The sequence below is a fragment of the Patiria miniata genome, unplaced genomic scaffold (assembly GCF_015706575.1).
Source record: "Patiria miniata isolate m_02_andy unplaced genomic scaffold, ASM1570657v1 HiC_scaffold_22, whole genome shotgun sequence".
NCBI lineage: Eukaryota > Metazoa > Echinodermata > Asteroidea > Valvatida > Asterinidae > Patiria > Patiria miniata.
Window position 1 is genome coordinate 18735724 of NW_024037061.1, and position 9685 is coordinate 18745408.

Below are 9685 nucleotides of genomic sequence, written 5' to 3' on the forward strand. Positions count from 1 at the left end.
ACGAGCATAACCGGTGAATTCATTCATACTGTATAATCCAATACGTGAGGATAATAACCTTGTAATACAAGTAAAGAACCTGTGATAATTCTAAATTGGATCCGCTGTAAATGTATAGCTCCGCATAGTGTTATTAGATTGAAGCTATACGGAATGTGTCATTAATCCATTCAAAGTTTTAACAGTAAGTGTTAAAATGATGTATTGGCGAGGCAAGGTATGCTCGCAAAAAGGGCAATGTACTTCCTCGTACTATGTGCGGCACATAAGACGTGTTTAGCAAAAGCCAATTCTTCTTTACAGTTTTAAAGAAAGTTTACCACGGGATCTCCAACGCATTTTTTCATATTTAAAAGATTATAGATATAATGTCCACAAGCTCCGCAATTCACCGAAACGTCAACAAATTTTGCAATCTCACGCAAGACTGAAACGGCACTTCCATGTTGGCTTCCCAGTCCAACGATTAAGCATAAAAACAAGCAGTAGTGAGAGTGTCATGTCGCAAAATGTAGCTACAGCGCCACCAAGCGTTGGTGCACACGAAGAGTATTAGGTATGTTTATTCGTGACTTGGGCCGATCTCATTATGGCGGGCGCAACTTGTTCAGCTCCGATGCACTTTGGCATTTTGTCTCATGCCCGTCCGCAGGCCGGCTGGCATATATAATATCGCTGCAGCCGCTGTGTACTCGATCATGCTCCCCAAAACCAAACTCCGACTTGGTCCGCAGGGCGAGTATTGATTAGGTAGGCCGACTATCAGATGGAGACGGTATATATGTACCTCATCTACAAAAGGAGGAACCTATGGATGCAGGAATGTTACAATAATTACTTCCCGTGCCCTGGAGACCCGCTGGTGTTTGGCTTTTTCCAGAAAAAAAAAATGCATGTGGAGCGAATGTCCCCCCAATAAAATGTCATGTCTAAAACTCAGTGTTGTTAATACCCAATTCAAACTATACTCCACAATTGATATTTTTGAACTATTAAAAGCACATTTCAAATCGTGACTCTGTTTTCAAACTCAAAACTGCATTCTGTTTTCAATTTAGTAAGACATCATGGTGTACCTAGAAACACACATTTATTTCCTCTTTATGACAGAAATGAAGAATATTACAAGTACTGGTTAAGATATCAATGTTAAGATATGAAGGCCAGTAGAGGTGGCAAACCCTAGAAAGCATAGCTTGTGTCAGCCATGCCATTACCCCTAAACAGACGAGTTATTACAGAAAAAAACAATTATACTTCTAAGCAGTAAACAAAGTTATGAAAAATAATAATGGGCTAAAAGTAGGATCGCTATACAAAGTCCAAGGGTAGAGACTCACTGAATATAACATAGATTACAAGTTGAAAAATTTGCAAAGTACCTTGGACGCTACTTTTGTTTTTAATGTTTAACTTTATCGAAATTATTAAAAAACCTAAATGGTTACATGTCATAGGAAAGAACAGCCACAGTAAACTTTATTCACGTGGAAAGCCATTTCGATCGTGTTTCCTGACTCTATTTTTTTAATTGTAAACTATTGAATAGGATGGTGCCAGACTATTTTATGATTGGAGAGCGTCCAAGCCTCACTTTCAATTTGTTTTATATATGCGGCTTAAAACATTAGGTAAGTTTAATCACAGATTTATATTATTCATCAGAGCAGACTAGTGTTAATTTGTAATGAATTTACTTCATTGCTTTTGTTTCGGCTCGCAAGGTCCAAGAAATGAAGAGTTTACCTCGCTTTCAATTTAATATGGCCGACTCGTCAATTAAGTCTATGCGCTGTCATTCGCAGGTTTTAAAATATCCAATGCGGTCATTGCATTATGTGCAGATAGCTTCCTCGGTATAGCATTAGACACTGGATAGGCAGCGGAATGATCGTCTCGAGAATGTGACTGTCTTCATGATGTATCATGTTTAACGGATTCATGACGATGACGTTAGTATCATCCGAAGTAAATGTCAGCATCATGAGAAATAACTAGCCAGGGAATGTGCAGTTCCCTATAGTGGGGCCACTCGCGGCTGTTTCCTGCCTCGGAGTACACAAACCATAGTGAAGACGCTCCAGGGTATCCATGGCTGGCGGTGCAATCGAAACCACACTACAGTTCACGTGTAAGATCGATGAGTAAAATAATTTTGACGACTTATTAAATTTCAGCTTTTCACGATTAGCCATTACACACGGAATATTTCTGTTTCACGTTGTAAATCCCAAAGCATTGCAACATTCGAAGAGAATTCGTTCTTTGCTGATTTTAATTATTCATTATGACCACGTGTAACATATTCAGGTTGGGTGTAGGCGTACTTTTGCCGAACGAAAATAGAATCAGTTGAAAAAATTTAACGTGAAACACGGACTATTCGTAATCATGTTATCGTTCCACTCAAGTGAATGAAGAGTGCACTCACTCTGCGGAAAAACAGGTTCTTGCTATACGTATCTATCAATGCTTTGCTGACATGATTCATTTATTTTCTAAATTACTCTGTAATGATGACAAACGAGCTAACGGACAACAGATTGCACTGGTTGGCCTCCTTGTGCAATGAAGTTCCACAAACACTACGGAGACGCTGTGCACTTTCTCTACAAAAATCGATGGAGTTAGCGGGCATAGCCATACAGGACTTTGTTGTTTGCTTGAATTAATAATTGCAAATGCTAAATCCAGCCCCAAAAATACCTTGAAGCAACAACGGCGAGCATCCTGTGTATAAAAAAGGAGACAACACACGGTGCTTCGATCATGTTCTCGCGTTCAAAATTAAAGGTACAAGGCCAGGCAGAATGAGAACATGGTGAACACCATGCTTGAAAGCGATTCACCTTGTTGGCAGAGTTGTAATCAAGAAAATACAATCGCAAGTCTATCTCCAATCAAATGGCAAGACAGATCATGTCTTCAGCGGATGGAGAATGACGACATGACCTTATAATGAACTCACCATTATTCAACATATTCTTTTCGGAATATTGTTCTAGCGTTGCAGAGCGCCAACACATCTTGAGCCGTTTTGTATCCTAAATTGTCTTTGCAGTGACTCAGGAGGCGAGTTCCCTCCGTACTATTATGATTATAGACAGTAAGGAATAAAGGCTGATCAGAGGACGAACCACCCCCTTGAATCATGATTACATTGAGACCGAGCTGTCAACTCACGGCGCCACCTTCCATTCCGTCTCCGGCTGAAAACATTCCCCAGTTGGGGGCCTCGCGTTCAGCTGCAGTGCTCCCGACTAAAACATCTCCAAGCCGTCAGAACAAATCAATGGGTAATCCATCAGTGCAATTTAAGAGTCTAGTACCTTGCCAACCAATATGTAAAGCGACAAAGCTTTCAAACCCGTGTGTCGTTGAGTGAATGGACACACGCAAACAAGTGTGTAGTCACAATCAGCCGAAGCGTCAGACCTCATTTTTGAGGAGAAACATCGGCTCGGGAATGATTTTTGTGGACCGTGACGCGACCCTATCCCATACTTGGACGATATCTCACACTTTAGTGCGGCAGATAGGTGATGGGATTGTGGCTTTGATGATACAAGTATGGAATTTGGCACACAGAGTATGTCATGAGAAAGATATTTGGCTATTATGTAGGGCCATCGTAGATTTGTCCTTTTGAAAAAAAATATAGGTAGAATAACAAGCAATGGCAGCCATTTAAAAAGTTTAGAAAATTGCTTGTTATTCTACCTGTATTTTTTTTTCAAAGGACAAATCTGCGATGGCCGTAGCCGGATATCCTTCTCAATTCTCATGACATACTCTGACTGTGCGCCAAATGCCATCACGGCTTGTATCATCAAAGGCACACTTCCTACAAATATTTCTGCACCAATATTTGGTTTGTGTCTGGTTGCGCTGTTTCAGTACGAGGAAAAAGTCACATGCTTCACGTTGACTTTGTATTTAATTCTCCTGTACTTCTGCGGTAAACGTTCAGTTTCAGTAACGCGTATTCTTAGACCAGTAATGGTCAAATCCAAAATCGGATGGCAGTAATAAAGATGAGAACTATATTACGATTCCTTTAACAGCCACTGACAGGAGATTTGTCTAACGCGATGAATAAAGGCTCAGAAAGCGAAATTTAATATCACATACCGGTATAATTCAGGTTATGCGTACTTTAGGGTGTTAAGAGACACAACGAACGCATGCATGCGAGTGTGCTGCCCCCAAGCGGTGGATAAGTGTCCAAGGAAGGAAGGGTTAAGATGTTGCCATATCTCTATGACATGTTGGCATATACAAAATTAAAAAAAATCCAAAACAGTGTGATTTTAATGTTAAATCTTTTCCTTTACAGTCAACCACACTTAACTTTAAAAAAAGATGTTATGTTATAGGTGTGGCAGAACAAGGGAAACGCCAAGTGATATTGATTTATTAAATGACATGTTTACGTGCGACACAGTATTACAACTTGATCAATGTAATTCTGTTTTATTTACAGATCAGAAGATGATTGTTCACTACTCTAGTTCCTGACCCAAGGGACGTAAGTCCCTTTCTTCGGATTGTTTCTCTCAATATTGTCCTCTCCGGCTTACCGTACGTTTTGCCTCTTCTAATCATCATCCAGGGACACTAAGACTCGAATAGCTGGGGGAGAGACAAGCGGCTTGTGGTCTGGAGAAAACGCATTTATATAAAAAGGATTTAGAGTTGTCGGACACTAATTTTTCAGCCTTAGGTGGATGCGTTTTCTACAATAATATGCGTTCCCGCCGGTCCTGAGCGCGGATCGTCGCCCGAGGCGCCATTTCACGAAGATGTCATACGGCAAGTTTGATTCGTTTTGACGTGTGCGGACCGGATCCTCGTAAGAAGAATTCCGAGGGGAGGAGCGCGCCGTTTTCAGCTCATTTAGCTCCTTCGCCGCGTTCCGCCCGCCTTGTTCTTTGCTGCTCTCATGACGAAACTTAAGAAGATTGTAAAGGCGGTTGTTTGTCCAGGTCTGGGATGTGTTGGGACTGATTTCTCCAAGTATACTCTCAACTTGCTGGAGGTATAACGCAGCGCACAATAGACGGAGCACGCAGTAATAGATTAATCGTGCCTGCTGACGCGGACTGAGTCACACAGGTCCCCATTGAAGGAATTCTCGTCAGACGGATTGGAATTACCAGAGGCTGTTGTTTAATTTAGGAACTAAGGTTGACGGTATCCCGGTGCGATTGGAACAAAATTGCATTTGCTTCATCCATTAAAAAAAAATCGTCGGGAAAAACAACTACTTGTCGAGTGTATAGGTGATGGGATTGTGCCTTTGCTGATACAAGCATGGAATTTGGCAAAAAAAAAATAGGTAAAGTGACTTTCAATTTCAAAAATTTCAATTCGCATTAATATACAAAAGAAAAAACAGATTATGTAAATTTGTTCTTACATGCATATATACGTGATTATTCTAGTAAATGTTTAAGCAAACGGATATCAAAGATACGAGCTCAAAATAATCTCCAACTATTTTCCAGCTAAAACTCATCCTTCAAATATCAGAACCACAGGTGCCGAGTTTTAAGCCTTTCTGCACAGTATGTCTGCGATTTACTAACTGTTTACATATTTAATTTGGTTTTGTTAGGTAACAAAATCATCAATTATTTAAAGGGCATTGTTTATACCAAAGCTTGTGCCAAACGGGGCGGGCACTTTTATGTAGAACAAGTGAAATATCGTACACCAATCAAATACACAGATTATAAACTTGAATCCAATTGGTATTAACTATAATACAACAAGAAAGCACTCAGAGAGCGCAACCTTCCGCCAAGGCTAAATAATTTCCCGCCATATTGTCAGTACACCCAAAAGAAATACTAGCATAAATGGTGAAGAACCCTTACAACAAATCCTGGATCAAGACCCAGATCCGGATCACTTCTAAAGCCTAATCGATTTGTAGGCCCTACTTGTACCAAGGACCGACCCGAAAAAAGTCATGCAAATCCGTCCATAACCTTTTGAGTTATCTGGTTAACAGACAACCAACCAACCAACCAACCAACCAACCAACCAACCAACCAACCAACCAACCAACCAACCAACCAACCAACCAACCAACCAACCAACCAACAAACAAACCAACGCCGATGATAACATAACCTCCTTGGCGAAGGAAATTACAACGCTTGATACACAAACCAAATAATACGCTTGGCGTATAATGTAGTCTCTTTCATCTCACTCACGTCAAGATTCTTATATTTTGCTGGAAGGCATGCTTTCTTTTTCCAACCGCCAACAGAATAACAAAAATGCTCTAAAATCACCGCTGCAGTCGGCAGTCTTTAGTGAGCCATGCATGTCCATAATGTGTCCTACATTATCGAGTACTCTTTGGCCATTTTGGCGTTCCGTAGTACAATTTCCCCGCCGGTTTTCTTTGCGCGCGGAAACATTTTACCCTTTGTCGTCGAGCTAGCCGCGAAGAGAAATATCAAATTATCCCCTGTGAGTGGGAAGGCTTTCGGACGTGGCTTAAAAGCCGGACTTTTCTTCCTTTCCCGGGGTGGTGGCTCGATTGGATTTCATTATAAACAATTTGCGCGGGAGATGGAGGGCGGTAGATTGCCTTACACAATACGACGCTACGGCAGCTTCTTGGGTTGCATAAATGGATATGATACGTTGATTCGACAAAGGCTACACATCGTCACTGTCGTTCGCATTATGCTGGTCAACAATCTATGCGATAGTGCTAAAAACAAATGTTACCTTAAATACAGCTAGAAGTGCATGTTTGATGACACAGTATCAATCAACATATTCACAAAATAGAGCCAGCTATAAACTTGTTCTCACGCAGATAAAAGCACAGGAGTTTTCTTAAATGATTATATCAATTAAATTCACGCGTTTATTTTTTCAAAGCCTGTAAACTACACTGCGATAATCCAAATACACCGCGTCTTTGTTTTAAAGGGCCCATGTGTTGGATTTAAAAAAGAAAAATGCAATCCGTGAAATGTTTTCCATTTAATTTCATAAAACCATCTAAAGGGCGTTTTAGTGCTTTTTTTTGTGCTAATGCAAATTTCCATATTCATGAGCAAAATTGTGATGTCATTAAAGGCAGAAACTTCAGTTTCACATCTGCTTCAACCTTAAAAGATACCAGAATTTTAAGGGTTTGCTGTGGTTATTTTTTGCTACAAATATGCTCCAGTGTAAAATTCATTTCATTGACCCTTTTAGAACAATGCATCCACTCGCATACACAAAATATTGATCTCATTATCACATGCTCAATTCCGTCAAAACACGTCCAGATCTGCCTTTATGCTGGACAATATCAGTTTAAAATTAGATTTTAACATCTTAATCCTCTTAACTGGCCATGGCTTATCTCATTAATAAACTGGGATTATAACTGTCAGTTACTAACCCATGCGAAGAATTGAATTAAAAGCATATGACAACTTTAAAATGAAAGTTTTAATTTTTAATTTTAATTTTATATAATTGATAAGGTCGCAATTAACAGGAAAAGAGATTATACGGACCCACCACATTTTCTAAAGACAATATAGTCTAGCTTTTTCAACAGTGAATTGAAATATTTCTTAGCCTTTCAGAAACACAGATGTAAAGCGATGCTTGATTTGTTAAATCAGAGTTGGAGAATACTCAATGCTTTGGTCTGATATCGCATCTCTTTAGTTGACAAGGTCAGGCATTACAGATTCAACTATGGCTGTCACACGGCTCAATCTCGAAAGTCCCCTCCTTTGGAGGGGAAGCACACAAGACCGCGCAGAATATCCCGCAATTATGAAAATCAGCAGTTTATTTGTTATCACGAAGGGCATCTTTTCAGCAGCGCCAAGGCCGGTGCTGTGTGTGCAAGTCATGGACACGCAGGGATTTGTCGTCCAGGCACACGATGGGTAGACATTACCACGCAGTAGACATCTTGGATTCCCAGTGACCATGAAATTTATGTGGCAATCTTATGAGGCTCAGAACGGGGTACGGGGTTGTGAGCCCAGAACGATCGTGTCGTTATCACGGTGATTGGCTGCGTGTCACGAACATGGGATCGATAAAGATAATGAAAAGTACATGATATCTGAATGTGTTGTCTGCAATGCAGGAACACGTATTCAAACCTCGTCGATTTATGTACTATAAACTAACTTGGACTTCTCCGCGTATAGCAATGGCCCTAAGCAATGTCTTTTCATCGGCACCGTTTCTCGCTGAAACAAAACGACAAGCCTGAGCATCGATCATGATGAACACGATTAATCGTTGTTGATGTCAGTTTTCAAAGAGGGTTATTAAGTGGTACACGATTGCAGTCAATAGAATTACCATATGACAACTTTGCAGTTTAATTTATAGTCACTAAGGCGAGCCATCAGATAACAGACCGTTCGGGTACCGGGTCCGGTATGCTAATTTCTTTCACCCCAATCGGTACGAAGCCAGAAGCCACCCGGTCACTGAAGCGTGACGCCCCAATCGGTCCAAACTGGTGACTCAGGGTTTCACAATAGGCAACATAAATTGAAGTCTGGCCATTGTTGGAGGATTATTCAGCCTTCTATGAAGCTCATAACAGTCATTGTTGCCTACTGGAGGATTAGCGCGTCGCAAATTGGTTCCTTTGTGATAAGCCAGAGCCATGGTGCAGAAGCCTGGTGGAGTTAATCCAGGCCGATCGGTTCCATGCAAGGTCCCAATCCCTTCAACATACTGGGCGGGCTCAACCCCGAACGGTCCGGGGAGGGATTCTAATTTGAGGGCTCGCCTAATTGGAATCGCACACTTGTGAACGCGCAGTTAATATTGTTTTTATCGCCAACCGACTGTGCCTGTATGGCGCCGTTGCGTGTTCCGCTTCGGCGCTCACACACATTAATGTCAGGTTAACACACAACAATCTGGTTGCCTTGAAACTTTATGTGCCGTGCGCGCAACATGTACCGATGGGCGCTGTAATTAAATGCAACACTTCGTGTTTCCCATCTGCAAGTTTGAGGTGTCACGTGTATTTATTTTACAGCTAATTCTTTGAATATTAAAACCGTTACCTGACCAGTGCAGTAAATTAACTTGATCAAGAAAGAATGGATGCAAACATAACATGAACACACACATCATCAGACTATCTACACTGCTGAAGTGGAAAGATATACAGTCAGAGTGCATCGTGGAACTCTTATTCGTTATCATTATTTTGCTTTATAATTCAAGAAAATGTCAAAGCTTTTCCCTGATTGTTGAATTTGCATGACCTTTCTTATGCCAAAATTACAGGAGTACGTACATACGTCCAAAATCGTATAATTTTTATGCATATTTTTTTTAATAAATCGACACAAAAAGTTATTCTTGATGGAATATGTATTCTTATACCACGAGATTGTATAGCTGCCGATGCAGAAAACCCCCAAATCTCAAAATGGTTGGTTAAATGCAAAGATATCTTCTGCAACTTTGTCCAGGTTTTGCATAGCGGCAGGTCCTATATTCGAGCAGCGAGGAATGCTACTGATTAATATGCAAAAGCTGTCACCGCCAGACCGGCGTAGCAATAACGCATGCCGAGCAGGTGCCTATCCGCTGTTGGAAATGAGGTCAAAATGAAGACAGAGTTAGTGTTTGAAGTAACGTTTTGAAAAGAAACAAGTGTGACTGGTTTGAA